General features: G+C 39.0%; 1 pseudogene; it reads left to right on the top strand.

The window, feature by feature from the left end:
- Positions 1-1739: 1739 nt before the first annotated feature.
- Positions 1740-16007, top strand: LOC130725069 (uncharacterized; annotated as a pseudogene).
- The last annotated feature ends 362 nt before the right edge of the window (positions 16008-16369 follow it).

The following is a 16369-nucleotide window of genomic DNA, read 5'->3' as shown; positions in this document are numbered from 1 at the left end:
CTAGGGCGCCACGTGGGGGTAGTCTTGCCCAATTTATCTTTTCAACAAAGATTCTATGAGTTTTTTTTAGAAAAGAATTTGTATGCATTTATAGCACACTTTAAAACCTAAAATCAAACTTACTTAAAAAAATTAGAACTAATATAATCGTTAACCTTTTAAAATAGTTGTTTTATGGTGCGGCAACAAAGGATCCTAAATTCCAAATTGTTACATAAGAAATGAGTGTGAACATATCTTTTTTTCAAAATGTAGTTAAATAGTCGCACATGTCCAGGTCCACTGAACTCAACTCTGTGTCATCATCTAAAACACTCAACTCTGTAAGCTCTAAAAATATAGAGAGACCCATCATTTTTATTTTCTCACCACAGACACCTTATATCCTCTTCGTTAATTTCAACACAGAAATTCACTCTAAAAACGGGTATTCTATGCCGACAATTAAGTGACGACGTACATCCATATTCTTATAGGGTTAGTTCTTTTAGCGAAATTTTATTTTTTTATACATAAAACTCAAATAAGAAGCTATAAATATTACTTAAAATAAATAAAGCATGAAATATTATTAATACAATAGACAAAATTTATTATTATGAGAATATTCATTGAGAAATACGATACCTTAAAATCATACAATTATCGACATATATTTAAATACATTTCAAAAAGAAAATCTATATATAGATATAATATATTTGACTTATTTATGAATTGACCATCTACAAAAGTTTTATGAAGTTGGTCTATTGAGTGATATATTTATAATTAAAGAGAAATCTAAATGAATCCCTGTAAAAATGATTCTGAATAATAGATCCCTTTAAATATATTGTCAACTTGTCGTTTCACTATTTCTCAAATCAATGACATTAAAGGTGAATCAATGTAAATCATGTCGTTTTGTGCTCTCAAGGTACGAGTGATCATGCAAATCATGTTGTTTATGATTCTCGAGACGCAACAGTTGGGGGCTGGATTTCAAAAGCGGCGACGCGTGTGGGTTGGAGATCGCCCGCTGACTATTTGACAACAATGCCAGCGATGGGTAGGGACGTCAAGCTTAATGAAATCATGAAATTTATGGTAAATATCACATACGACCACTATAAAGGCAGATGAATGATGCTACATGATGCGTTTGACGTGAGGTTGTTGGATGTGTGGGGATTTGTGCAAGATAAACTAGAGGAAAAGTTAGAATAAGCACTTTCATGTTCCTTTATATTGTGGTGTCATCGCATTGTGGACTAGCTAGGGCGCCACATGGGGGTAGTCTTGCCTAATTTTTCTTTACACCAAAGATTTTATGATATTTCTTTTAGAAAAGAATTTGTATGTATTTATAGCACACTTTAAAAACTAAAATCAAACCTACTTAAAAAAATTAGAACTAATTTAACCGTTAACCTTTTAAAATAGTTGTTTTATGGTGCGGCAACAAAGATCCTCAATTCCAAATTGTTACATTTGAAATGGGTGTGAACATGTCTTTTTCCAGAAAGTAGTTAAATAGTCGCACATGTCCAAGTCCACTGAACTCAACTCCGTGTCATCATCTGAAACACTCAACTCTGTAAGCTCTAAAAATATAGAGAGACTCATCATTTTAATTTTCTCACCACAAACACCTTATATCCTCTTCATTGATTTCCACCCAGAAATTTACTCTCAAAACGGGTAACAGGTCATGGTTGAGGCTCAACACGTGGCGCATTTGGAGGTTCCACTAATCCTTCTCCATCGGCCTCAAATCAACAACCACTGATCTCTGCGTTGGCACTGTAATGCACTGCTGGGTCCCAAAATCGCACAACCCATCCAAGCCATCCTGTATCCTCATCCACGGCATCGGAGCCAACGCTATGTGACAGTGGGGCCCATTCATCTCCACCCTAGCGCACCACTTCAATCTTTTCATCCCTGAACTGCTCTTCTTCGGCGACTCCCACTCGACCCGACCCGACAGGTCCGAGCGCTTCCAGGCCGAGTGCGTCATGGCTGTTGTCAAAGCTCATGGCGTCCAGAATGTGAGCGTGGTCGAGCTCAGCTACGGCGAGTTTGTGGCGTACAACATGGCGACAGTGCTCCCGGAGAGCATGGAAAAGGTGGTGGTCATCTATGTCGGTGTGTCGTTGGAGGAAAGAGACATGGAGGAAGGGATGTTTCGGGTGAAAACTTTTGACGAGGCGGTTGAGGTCTTCCTGCCGCGGACGCCAGAGATGGTAAAGCAGCTAGTGCAGCTCACCGTTCGAAAAGCCCATCAAATTGTTTTCTCAATGATTTCATTGAAGTAAGTGGTAGTGGTGGTGCTTTAATTTCTCTCAATAATTTTTAAATTTTTCTTTTTTTTTCACCAAAATTATTTTCTAATAATTTCTATCATAATCACTTTACCGAACTTACTACTATTGTACAAACAGAAAATCTTCACTTCTCCAGCTGTCTTACCTTAAATATAATATCTAGGCTTCAATTTATCTTTCTTCAAGAAACTACTTGTTTATCAAAAAAATGAATACAAAACTTGATAAGCATAATATATTACTATGCCTTAAGAATTCATTTGAACATGTATATATATATATATATACTCTAGACAAGTTTTAAGAGCTCCTTTGTGGAGGAGAGGATGGCGAAATTGGAATTATATGGGAAAGAGCGAATTGTATGTTGGGGAGAAAAATAGGGGACTTACTAATGATCTCAAAAGGGTATTCATCTAGACGGCGATGCCACCGACTGACTCAGTTGTTGCTTGCGTGTCTCTCTTTGGATTTCACCAAACTACTGAAGGTATGAAAAACGGTAGAAAGGGGGGTTTGAATAGCGTTTTCAGAATAAAACTTCCACCTTCGAGAGAGAAGAGGATGCTTATATAAAGCGATTAGGAACAAAGTAGGCTTCACAACAAGACTACTTCCGAATAACAAATGGCATCATACATTGTTGCATTAGAGGAGCTCAGAAAGAAGGCTTTTGATGAAGACTTGTTCATCAATGTTAGGCACCCAGAGGGTCCGAGAACAAGACATGAGCTGACTACAACGCTGCTGGAGAAGGATCTTAGTCCAGAATAGGAGAAAGATCTGAAGGAGTTCCTCTGCTTCGTGGAGGAGATTCAGGAGCTGTGCAAGCTGGAGCTGAAACAACTGGAAGAGAAAGAAGCAGTGGAGAAGGATCTGGAGACGATGGAAGAGAGTCTGGAGAGGGATGAGCTGAGCAACAGGCTCGGAAACATAGTGTACATACTCGATCGTCTGGAGAAGGAAAGAGTAGAGCAGCGCCAAGAGTGTAGGAGAATGAGGAATGATCCTCCATTCTAGAGTAGTGCAGATGTGTGATGATGTAATTTGTAATGTTTGGTGATATATATATATATAAAAGAAAAAATTTCAGATATATGTTGTGTTAAATGCAAGAAGAAACACGAAATAAATAATCACAAAAGGCAATAAATAGACGTAAAATATAGAAGCAATTAACTAAGAGTTTATCAAACAAGCAAGAAAACGAGAGAGATCCTAAAACTAAGGTTTTGCAGTGCGACGAAGGAGCTCTTGAATAGCTTCATTCATGCTGAACAAGAGAGTCTCATGAGAGTTAAGACGTTGTTCCAAAATGGCAAGTCTGGAAGAACTTGGCTGAGTAGAAGTGGATGGACCATCCTGAAGATTTTCTTGAGCAGAGTGAGGAGCTTGAGTGGAGTGTGAAGCAGCACTTGTGAAAGGCACTGGTGCAAGAACTTGACATCTGAGAGCATCAGCTTCAGCCTGTAGCCTCTCAGCTTCTTTCAGAGCTTCTAACTTTGCATTCTCAAGGCGTTCAGCTTCTAGGCGTGCAGCCTGTTCTTCTTGTTCTTTCTTCTTTCTTGCTTCCTCAATAGCTTCAAGTAACTCAACCCTTAGTTGTTGTTCATGCATAACCACTCTTCTGTTGAAACACTACCTAGCAGCTTCAATCCTCTGATCCCTTTCAGCTGTGAGATGACTCATCCAGATAGGAACTTGAGTTATCATCCAATCACACTGATGATCTCATTCTTCAGCAACAGCTTCAGGGTTCTCATGAAGGTCAGTATGACCTTGCACATTGCGAACCATTAATGATGCTTCATAATTAAACACACTGATGCACTCAAGAAGGGAGTTGGGTTTAAGATATGTATAGAGAACAATGGAGAGATTGGTTTCAGGAGAGGTGGGGTGATTACTGCTATTTTCTTCAGAAGCACCTTGAGGAGAACCAACATCTAGAGTTTGGACATTTGAGGTGTTGATCTCAAGGTTAGGCTGTGAGGTCTCAACCTCAGGGTTTGGAGATCTAACCGAGGAATGGTTTGAGACCGAGTTTTCTGGTTGGACATGTTCTGGTTGTGAGGGAAGGGCTGGTTGTATAGGAAGAGATGAAGGAGATGTTGCACTTAGAGGGACTACTGGAATGGGATGATCTGGATCAACTAGACGTTCTGGTCTAGGTCCAGGATATTTCCTTGGACTAGGAATGGTTTGATAGTAGTCAGGGATAGCAGACTCTTTTTGTTTCGCAATTTGATCAAATTGTCAAATGGATTCAGAGTTATTTGAGGGTGAGGAATCGGCAACATTTATGGGAAAGGATACAGAGGGACAAGGAGTAGTATTGTCTGTATCAGTTGTTCTGCGAGCAGGATGATCAGATGTTCTGAGGACAGAGTGATCAGAGGTTCTGGGTTCATGGTGAGACTGGTCAGAAATAATGGGTTCAGAGGCTTGTGGATTATATTGAATGGTTATAGGTGAGGTAGGTTCAGAGGGTCTAGGAGTCTGAAGCATATTCCAAAGATGTGCTTCTTCATGAGAGGGTTGAAAGAATGAAGATCTTGGTGAAGTAGTTGGAGAGGTGTTTTGGTCAGCGGGTTGAGTGTAACATCCTGACTTGACGACTGACCTCACGGTAACAACACGAGTCTTTTCAGCGCGATTTGTCCTCACTCGCGCGCTTCCCGGGAAAACTTCCCAGGAGGTCACCCATCATAATATTTCTCCAAGGCTAGCACACTTAACCATGGAGTTCTTATGAGTTGGGCTCCCGAAAAGAAGTTGCAACTTGTTGTTATGGGTAGTACAATCAAATCATATATGCCTTCCTCAACTGTATAGTCTATCCCTACACAGTCTCGGAATACCTCTTGTTCGGGTGTGGTACGTCCCTCCACATAGAAAGCGATCAATCCTCGCCCTCGTCAGCTCAAGGCGTCACAGGCCCACCAACTTCCGCTTGGTTCGTCCTCGAACCACACCGTACTCGGAGAGGTCGGCTCTGATACCAATTGTAACATCCTGACTTGACGACTGACCTCACTGTAACAACATGAGTCTTTTCAGCGCCCTTTGTCCTCACTAGCGCGCTTCCCGGGAAAACTTCCCATGAGGTCACCCATCATAATATTTCTCCAAGGCTAGCACACTTAACCATGGAGTTCTTATGAGTTGGGCTCCCGAAAAGAAGTTGCAACTTGTTGTTATGGGTAGTACAATCAAATCATATATGCCCTCCTCAACTGTATAGTCTATCCCTACACAGTCTCGGAATACCTCTTGTTCGGGTGTGGTGCGTCCCTCCACATAGAAGGCGATCAATCCTCGCCCTTGTCAGATCAAGGCGTCACATGGAGACTCTTGAATGGGAGAGAGTGGGGTAGCAGTGCGATTTAGAAGGGCAGAAATTGGTAGTGCATCAAATGAGCTTAAATCATTATCATGAAATGAAACAACAACCTTACTTGATGATTTCACTGCAGACCGAGTAACCCTGGCAGGAGCCTCAGTTCTAGTTACCTCAACAGCTGGTTCCACACGAGTTGGCTTCTCCATAATTCTCACTTGCTTCTTTGACTTCTTTGGAGGAGGAGCATCATCATTATCACCATCAGATGGAGCATTTGGCTTAGAGGGTTCCTCATGTTTCCTCTTAGGCTTTTCATTCTTCTTCCTCTGATCAACACCATTAGAGGCATCAGACTCTTGAGAGGATTCCTCTATAATTATTCTTCTCTTCTTCTTCTTCTTGGAAGGAGAATCAAATTTTGGAGCTGGTGGCAGGGTTCTGGAAACTCATCCACATCTATTTCATAACCTTGTTCCCTTAGATCAGCTAGACGGTAATCGGTCAGAGGGACTCTTCTCTGTCTGACTTCATCAGAGGTATCTTCATGATCAGGTGCAACCTTTGTTTTAATCAATCCCATATTTTTCATGGATGTGGAAGTGAAGACATCACCAACAACAGTCGTCAGATCCTCTGTGCAGCCTGCTTTAGTCAGATCTTCTATCAATTTGCTTTCCAGAAAGAGGTCTGAGAGCAATCTTTCAAAAGGAATGTATCTGATTGCAGACTTTGGAGAAGCAGTTGTTCTGGACTTCTTGATGCACTCTTTGAGATAAGAGAACAGGAAGAAAGGAAGGCATATCTTCTTGCGGTCCTGAATGAAGAAAAGCATCACTTTCTGACAAAAATTGATGTAGTCTGGGGAGCTTCCCTTTGGCCTTTGATTGATGCGATGCAGAAGAATCTTGTGTCAAATCCTCAGCTTAGGATGAAGTTCTACCACTTTGCAATCACTTTTGCCTGGCTTCTAGTTTGTGTAGAGAGCTTGGTTAACTGCTTCTTTGGTCTTGGGTTTCACCTTTGATTCCGACTGTTGGAATCTGTAGCCTGTACCGGTATTTTCACCCAGAAGATCAACAATTGATTTCTCCGTGATGATAATTCTTCTTCCAGCAATGTAGGAGACTACTTGATTGTCATCACAGTCGGCATGTTTCTAGAATTCTTTTACTAATTTGATGTAGACTGGACCACGAAGCATGTTGAAGTATTCTTCCCAGCCTTGAGCTTTTACTTCAGGACGAAGATCAAACCCGTTGGCAGCAATGTTGTCAAGATCAAATCTCCATTCAGCAAGAACCTGGAGTTCATCAGGAGAGTAGACACACGTAACAGCACAACCCCTTTGTGCAAGAGGAATCATCTGGCCTGTAGCTTGAGCTTCTGGTTGATTTCGCTGAGTAGTGGAGCTCGATTGACCGGTAGCCTGACCCACCACCATGACAGGAAATCTCCTTCCTTCAACAGTTTCACCTCTGTTGGATTTCACCATTTCTGAAGCGGTTGAAGGTTTGGGTAGAAAGACAGAGGATGAAAGAAGAGAGAGAGAGATCGTGGGGATTAAGGGTTTTGCAAACCAGAGAGAGAGTAAAACAATAAGTGATGGAGAACGTGTGTGCGTAGTGGTTTTTGAAAATAACCGTTGTTGATTAAAAAGCAAAGTAAAATCAACGGTTAGAAATTAAAGACATCATTACAAACAGTTAATACACATATCACACGGTGGAGAGAAGCACATCAACACTCATTACGAAAGATTGTCAGTACGGGCACAAGGAACGATGTGTTAATAGCTACTGACACACATTTACTGTCTCAGCTTCAGAGTGAGCACCAATGAGTACTTAACCTCTGATGGAGTTACCTTCTGAACTAGACATCTTCTGATAAAGAAGCATCATAGTCAGAGGTTCTGATCCATCTTCATGCTGGACAAAAGTCCATATTCAGATTTTTCAGAATGAAATTAAATCTATCCTCTGCTAAGGGCTTTGTAAAGATATCTGCCCATTGATGGTCAGTATCAATAAACTTCAGAAGAAGTACGCCCTTCTGAACATAATCTCTAATAAAATGATACTTTACCTCAATGTGTTTTGCCCTTGAGTGTAAGATAGGATTCTTACTCAGTGAGATTGCAGCAGTATTATCACAATAGATTGGGATGTTGCTCTCAAGGATTTTATAATCCTCCAGCTGATGTTTCATCCAGAGCATCTGAGTGCTGCAAATTGCTGCTGAGATATATTCTGCCTCTACAGTGGATAGTGCAATGGTTGATTGCCTCTTGCTTGCCCATGAGACAAGATTACTTCCCAGAAATTGACAATTTCCATAAGTGCTTTTTCTCTCAGTTCTATCTCCAGCATAATCAGTATCACAGTAACCTGAAAGCTTATACTCTGATGTTTTCTTATACATCAAGCCAAGGTTAGTGGTACCTTTCAGATATCTTAGGATCCTCTTAACAGCAGTTAAGTGGGTTTCCCTCGGATCTGATTGGAAACGAGCGCATAGATCAACACTAAACAGAATATATGGCCTAGATGCAGTTAAGTATAGAAGTGATCCTATCATACCACAATAGAGCTTCTGACAAACTTTACCACTTGCATCTTCTTTCTTCAGGATGCATGTAGGATGCATTGGAGTCTTAGAAATTGTGGATTCTGTCATGTTGAACTTCTTCAGAAGTTCTTTAGTGTACTTGCTCTGATGGATGTAAGTTCCTTCTGGTGTTTGATCAACTTGTATGCCCAGAAAGTACTTGAGTTCTCACATCATGCTCATTTCAAATTCAGCCTGCATCATCTCAGAAAACTCTTTGCATAGAGATGGATTAGCATATCCAAATATAATGTCATCAACATAAATTTGCACAATTAAGATATCATCTTTGTAAGTTTTGCTAAAAAGAGTTGTATTTACTTTACCCCTTACAAACTCATTTTCCAAAAGGAATGAGCTGAGTCTCTCATACCATGCTCTGGGAGCTTGCTTCAGACCATAGAGAGATTTCTTCAATTTGAAAACATGGTCAGGGTTCTTCTCATCTTCAAAACCTGGAGGTTGATGAACGTAGACTTCCTCTGAGATGTAACCATTTAGAAAGGCACTCTTAACATCCATCTGATGAAGAATTATGTTGTGATTCACTGAGAATGAGATCAGTAGTCTGATAGCTTCCAGTCTTGCTACCGGAGCAAATGTTTCAGTATAGTCTATTCCTTCCTGCTGACTGTAGCCTTGAGCAACTAGCCTTGCCTTGTTTCTAACTACATCTCCTTTCTCATTCAGCTTGTTTCTGAAAACCCATTTGGTTCCAATCACATGAACGCTTTGAGGTTTCTTCACTAGGCTCCAAACATCATTCTTGGAAAATTGATTCAGTTCTTCTTCCATAGCCAGAATCCAGTCCTTGTCTTGAAGAGCTTCATCAATTGACTTAGGTTCAATTAAGGACACCAATCCTTTCAGACTGAGCAAGGTCTCTTCAGAGGGTCTGAAGGCTGATCTGGTTCTGACTAGTTCATCTTTGTTACCCATAATCAATTCCTTAGGATGAGACGTAGTGATTCTGCTCTTCTTCTGAGGTTGTGAATCAGAGGGACCAGCTTCTTCTGGTTCATCTTCCTCTGGCTCAGCTTCCTCTGGAGTTTTGCCTTTGTCAGTAACATTTATACTTAAATCTGCAAACTTCTCAACTAGCTTTGACTGATCAGAGTCAAGCTTATCATTAAATCTAACATGAATAGATTCTTCAATAGTTTTAGCATCAATATTATAAAATTTGAAACCTTTAGATCGATCAGAGTAACCAAGTAATAGACATTTAGAAGATTTAGAATCAAACTTATGCAATATATCCTTAGTGTTTAGAACATAGCAAATACAGCCAAAAGGATGAAAATAAGAAATGTTGGGTTTTATTTTCTTCCACAATTCATAAGGAGTCTTATTCAGAATTGGTCTCACAGAGATTCTGTTCTGAATGTAACATGTTGTGTTTACTGCCTCTGCCCAAAAGTGCTTTGCCATGCCAGTTTCTTGGAGCATGGTTCTAGCCATCTCCTGAAGAGTTCTGTTCTTCCTCTCAACAACACCATTTTGTTGTGGAGTTCTGGGACAAGAGAAATCATGTGCAATTCCATAGTTATCAAACAGACTCTCAAACTTGTCATTCTCAAACTCTCCACCATGGTCACTTCTGACACGCACAATCCTACAAGCCTTCTCGTTTTGCACTTGGGCTATGAAGGTAGAGAACACAGAATGAGACTCATCCTTGCGGGATAGAAATTTTACCCATGTCCAGCGGCTATAGTCGTCAACAATGACCATCCCATATCTCTTGCCACCTATAGACTCAGTTTTCACTGGTCCAAACAGGTCGATATGCAGAAGTTCCAACTGCCTTGAGGTAGAGACAACATTCTTTGCCTTGAAAGGGACTTTTGTGAATTTTCCTTTCTGACATGCTTCACAGAGAGCATCTGAAGAGAACTTCAGAGTGGGTAAGCCCCTGACAAGGTTGAGCTTACTCAGCTGAGAAATCTTTCTCATACTGGCATGCCCTAACCGTCTATGCCATACCCATTGCTCCTCATTAACAGAAAGAAGGCACTTCACATTCTGAGATTCCAAATCAGATAATCTGATCTTATAAATGTTGTTCTTCCTCTTGCTGTTAAACAGAACAGAGCCATCGATCTGACTTACAGCCCTGCAAGACTTTTGATTGAAAATAACATCATAACCCTTGTCAGCTAATTGACTTATAGACAATAAGTTGTGAGTTAAGTCGTCTACCAATAAAACATTATCAATGCATGGACTACTATCAACACAAATAGTACCAGTACCAACAATTTTACCCTTCTCATTTCCACCAAAGCCAACTTCGCCTCCAGGCTTAAGTTTTATCTCTTGGAACATACACCTTTCTCCCGTCATGTGACGCGAGCATCCACTGTCCAGATACCATGATTGGTGTTTCAGTGGAGCTATCAAGGATATCTGCAACATAGATAATCTTATCCTTAGGTACCCACTTTTTGGGTCCTCTCTTGTTAGTTACCTCAGAGGTTTTGATCACCTTGGGTTTCTCAACATGATAGTGTAACAGAATTTTGGCATGATATTTAGACATGGAGAAAGTTCCCTTTTTGAGAGGGTGGTTAGCAACTTTAACAGGTAATGGTTCAGGCAATATAGTACCAGAGGGTACAAAACATTCATACAAGGATTTAGCCTTAGGCATAGGAGGCTCATTTCTATTGGGTCTAGAATATCCAATGCCATGCATTCCATTTCTGCTTACGTCATAGATCATCGAAGCCATTAAGCTTCTATCTACGCTTTTAGCCAGGAATCTTTGAAATGATTTTTCATATTTAGATTCATTCTTCCTATCAGAGGCATCACAAGCAATTACTTCTTCAAGCTTAGCAATCTGGTTCTTAAGCACAGAGTTGGAATTCACTAAAGCATGATTATTATTTTTCAATTCAGAAATCATTTTCTCATGTTCAGAAGAAGTCTTAGAAGCAGTAGAGAAATCATTTTTCAACTTTTTATGCTTAGTCAATAAAGAGTTATACTTATCCATAATGTCAGACAAAGCATGTTTTAGCTCAGAGGTTGAGAAAGAAGCAAATACCTCATTTTCATCGTCTGAGTTAGGATCTTCTTCTGATGCTGAGTCAGAGTTAGTTGCATCTTTTGACTCTGCTTCTTTGTCTTTGACAATGGCCATGAGTCCTTGAACTTCACCATCAGAGTCAACATCCTCTGACTCTGATTCATCAAAATTCACCATCAGACTTTTCTTTGTTTTGAAGTGCTTCTTTGGCTTCTTATCCTTTTTCAGCTTTGGATAGTCACTCTTGTAGTGCCCTGATTCTTTGCACTCGAAACATGTGACTTCCTTGACTGAGGACTTCTTCTGGCCTGATGAGGATTCAAATTTTCCTTTGGCCTTTCCAGAGCCTCTGTACTTGCTCTGCCTGTGCTTCCAGATGCGGTTGAGCCTTTTGGAGATCAGAGTCAACTCATCTTCATCAGAATCTTCTGATGCTTCTTCAGATTCTTCTGCTTCACCTTGGAGAGCTTTTAACTTCTCAGATTTAGATTTCAAAGCTATAGACTTCTTCCTCAGATCCTGTATCTCTGAGCGCTTCAGTTCATGACATTTCAGTATGGTGATGAGTTCTTCTAAACTCATATGCTCAACATCTCTTGTAAGCTCTATTGAAGTCACTAAAGGCATCCAGCTTTCAGGAAGACTTCTGATAACCCTTATGACATGATCTTTTGTAGTGTAGCTTTTGTTGAGAGGTCTTATTCCAGCTACAAGCAACTGAAATCTGGAAAACATATCCTCAATGGACTCGTTAGGTTCCATGATGAAGGATTCATACTTCTGGATCAAGGACAGCGCCTTTGATTCTTTCACTTTCTTGTTTCCTTCATGGGACATTTTCAAGGATTCAAAGATACCCTTGGCAAACTCACGATCTGTAATCTTCTGGTACTCTTCATAGGAAATGGCACTAAGAAGAATAACTCTAGCTTTGTGGTGCTGTGAGTAAAGCTTCTTTTGCTCAGCAGTCATCTCTGATCTGGAGATCTTCTTGCCATCAGCATCAACTGGACGCTCATAGGCCATCCACAATGATATCCCAGAGATCTGCGTCGAAGCCCAGAAAGGAACTTTCAATTCGGTCTTTCCAATATTCGAACCTTTGCCATCGAACATGGGAGGCTTTTCATTGTAACCATCTTTTTGCATTTCACTGGTGGTAGCCATTTGTTTTTCACACCGGCCCGGATCACTGAACATTGTTAGGTGTGGTAATCAGAACTTGCGCTCTGATACCAATTGAAGGTATGAAAAACGGTAGAAGGGGGGTTTGAATAGCGTTTTCAGCATAAAACTTCCACCTTAAGATTTTAACAAATCTTTCGAGACACAAGTAAAGTGCTTAAGATAAGAGATGAGAAAAGCACACAAGGATTTTATCCTGGTTCACTTGATGAATCACTCAAGCTAGTCCAGTCCACCCGTGAAGGTGATTTCTTCCTTCTTAGAATGAAGGGAATCCACTAATCAGAGATTTGTTACAACTGCACTTGAAAACTTCAAGTGACTAACAATACACTGACTTAGCTCACACTAAGATTCACTCTCTTAGTCTTCTCTAGGATCCGATCAACCTTGATCTCCTAAAGGTAAACTAAACAATTGTTTAAAGAATATTGTTTACAAAGAAATTGCTTCTTAAAAGCTTGTAGTAAACACAATGAATTCAATGAAGAAAGAATGCTTAGAAGATTTGAATATAGCTTGCGCGTGTAAGTTTCTTCCAACCATATCTTTCAATCTTCAGCCTCTATAAATACTTCAAGGATAAGGGTTTGAACATTGCATGGGAATGCTACCGTTGGAGGGCAGATCTGGGATTTCCAGCTTCTGTTGTGGCTGAGTATGTTAGGTTAGGTCGTCAGGATAGTACATTTGCTTTTGTACTTTGGATAGTGACTTGACCTTTAACCTTGTTGACTTATGATCAGAGAAATGCTCCGTGTTGGAACTTGTGAAGCTTGTTGATCAGAGTCAGAGGGAAGCATGGATCCTCTGACCGTTGTACCTTCTGATTCTGAACTCAGAGGAGAAGTACTTGGTCTTCAGAGCCATTTTGCTTCTGGACTTCAGAGTCTTCAATTTTCAGCTTCTGGATCTTCAGAGTCTTCTACACCATCAGAACATCTGAACCTTTAGAGTGTCTGGGTTATCAGATCGTCTGGATCTTCAGAACTTCAAGTGAGCTGAGTCCATATCAGAGCTTGATTAACTTCAGATCTTCTGAAGCTTTTCTACTGTTCAAATTGAACATAGAGATTGCGAAAGCGTTGCTAGGGTCACTCTTTAAACACAGTGCTTCTTATTTGTGTGAGATTATATTAAGGTCAGAGCCTGTTAAGAGCACACTCAGAAAACACGTTAGAGTACCATAATTGTTCATACTAAAATGTTAACTTGTAATCATCAAAACATAGAGTTGTACTACTCGATCAAAACTTGATCTTACAACTACTTGCGTCATCTTAGCGTTATCCTCTCTATCTGCCGAACAACAATACTACATTTGCGTCATTCTAACGTTATCCTCTCGGTCAGCCGAAAGCTCAAACTACTTGCATCATCCTAATGTTACCTCTCGGTCGGCCAAAAATCCAAACTACTTGCGTCATCCTAACGTTACCATCTTGGTCACCCGAAAACCCGTAAAAGTCCACCGCTCATAAAAGCTTCTCTGTAGCTAGGATTGATATACAGTAATATCATGCATATAGAGTTATACTCTACTTATTTTTTACCTTTATGTCTAGTCTACCCTTTTTTTTTGGCAGAAGAATTTATTGAAGATGAGAATAAAGTAGTGCTCTGGAAACAAGCTCTCCAAACTGAGTTCCAATGAAAACATAAAAGAAGTTATCAAAGGCATAGCCAAAAACAAACTAAGCTACACTAGAGAAGAGAACATACTTATGTGAATATCACAAACGTGGAATTACCCTTTTAGTCAAACTCTCTGAAGTATGCCTTATTCCCTTGCAGGTGATGTGTGCAGAATACCCGCAAGAGAAGAAATAATTAATCCAAGCACTGCATTAGGATAGAAAATCGTCTAATCTTCCTCAGATAACCCAGGTTTATTTATTGCATCCTGAATTTTTTTATTGAGTTAATTTTACCAAATCTGAATTATTGTACTCTAACTATTCAATGGCTTACCTTTTCAGTGATGCAGCCTATGCAAATTATATGGGGAGAACATGACTTGGTAACTCCACTAGAATTAGCTCACATACTAAAAAGGTAATCATATAATCATATAATCATATAATATATACTACATTCGAATCCAAAATGAGAAACTCTTGATACGTGTCTTCTCCACATCGACTCCTTAGTTGACTCTATAGTTTTTACTTAATATTCATAGTAAGATGTTGATGTCATATATATATATATATATATATATATATGTGTGTGTGTGTAAAAAAGTATATTATGAAAATTCAAAATATTAACGTGTCTTAGAAATAATTTGATATCTAAAATATTATTTTGCCTCATTAATATGTTAAATATCAATAATGATGAACTCCTAAAATCATGGTAACAATTAAGTTCAAAAGTGATGAATTCCAAAAATTTTGATAACAAATTTACAAAATTAATTGATTCTGTGATCCGCAATTAATTTCAAATTTTTCTTTAATTTCACAAATTTAAAAAATTATTTGATTATGTAATCGACAATTAATTTCAAATTTGTCATTAAAGTCACTTCTAATTTTTTGCGTCAATTTTTTTTTTCAAACTTGACTTGACTTATCGCAAGAATTGATTATATATGATTATATATTGTATATCCAACCTCTTCATGTATCTACTTTTCATACTTTTCTATTTTTGTTCTTTTATGTGAAATTATCAAAAACGTCACTCTTTGAAAGGATGTGAACCTCATAGTCAGAATTATTAGACTTTAGGTGATTCTAAGTTTTAGGAATCCTTTCGAATTTTTTTTTTTTTAGGAATCATATGCTCTAAAGATGGTCCTTTAAGCGAAGCTAACTTAAAGGACTACAACTCTTATGAAGATTCAACCATTAAGTTGGACTTGCAAGGGATCGAACCGAGACTTGCTGCTGCTACTACAATGTAATTAATAAGGATGATTTTACTAAAATTTGACTAACGGTTGATGAGTTTTATGACGTACATGTGTGTTCTATTTAGGTTTTTATCATAGATTTTATAAATTTGTACCTTTCATAATATCATGCACAGGTACAATATTAGTTTTAAGAAAATTAAGTTCACAATTGATTTTATCTTCCCAGCACTTCTATACAATTTATGCATAATTATGCGGAAGTCCTACCTTTTGAGGTTACTAAAGTAAGTAATTCCTTCAGCTTTGTTGTTTTGATTGTGTTATGCATTTAGCTGATTGTTGTCTAAGCATGTGGGAGAGAAGGCAGAACTAGTGATCATTAAGAATGCAGGGCATGCACTTAATGCGGAGAAACCCAAGGAGTTGTACAAGAATATAAAATCCTTCCTCATTGATCCCTTGATTTCATCTAAACAAGAAAATCACAACAATAGTCACATGTGGACCAGAAAGCTTAAACTCATAAGAATTAGAAGAACTTTTCAACCTTGTGGATATGTATGTTTTATTCTCTTTTATTTGACATTCATGATCAATGTTTTATTAGTTCAGTTTACAGAATTGAATATAAAGAGGTATATTATATCTTATGCCATTGAAAAATAGCTTTTTATTAGGAAACTCATGAAAAAAGAGAGTTTTGCATATTGTATGGTGAGTGGAAAAAATTAGTTAAGAAATTAAAAAAATTCTCACGTGCTGGATTCGAACCAACGACCTAAGGATACCAGCATGGTAAGACCCAACTACAGTCCTTTGCTCTACCAATTGAGCTGAGGTTTATTGTTAAAAATATAGTCTATTAAGTTTATATAATCATGCGTATTATGATTAATATTTACCAGATAATTTTGACATATCACACACTCTATAATTTGGTGGTGACAATGGTGATGGTGGTATTGGAAGGTGATGATGGTGGCAGTGGTGGTGGATGGTGGTGGCAGCGGTGGTGCTGAAGGGTGGTG

This window comes from Lotus japonicus, chromosome 6 (assembly GCF_012489685.1).
Source record: "Lotus japonicus ecotype B-129 chromosome 6, LjGifu_v1.2".
NCBI classification, from domain to species: domain Eukaryota; kingdom Viridiplantae; phylum Streptophyta; class Magnoliopsida; order Fabales; family Fabaceae; genus Lotus; species Lotus japonicus.
Note: the sequence above shows the minus strand (reverse complement) of the source record. Positions and strands in the feature narration are given on the sequence as shown.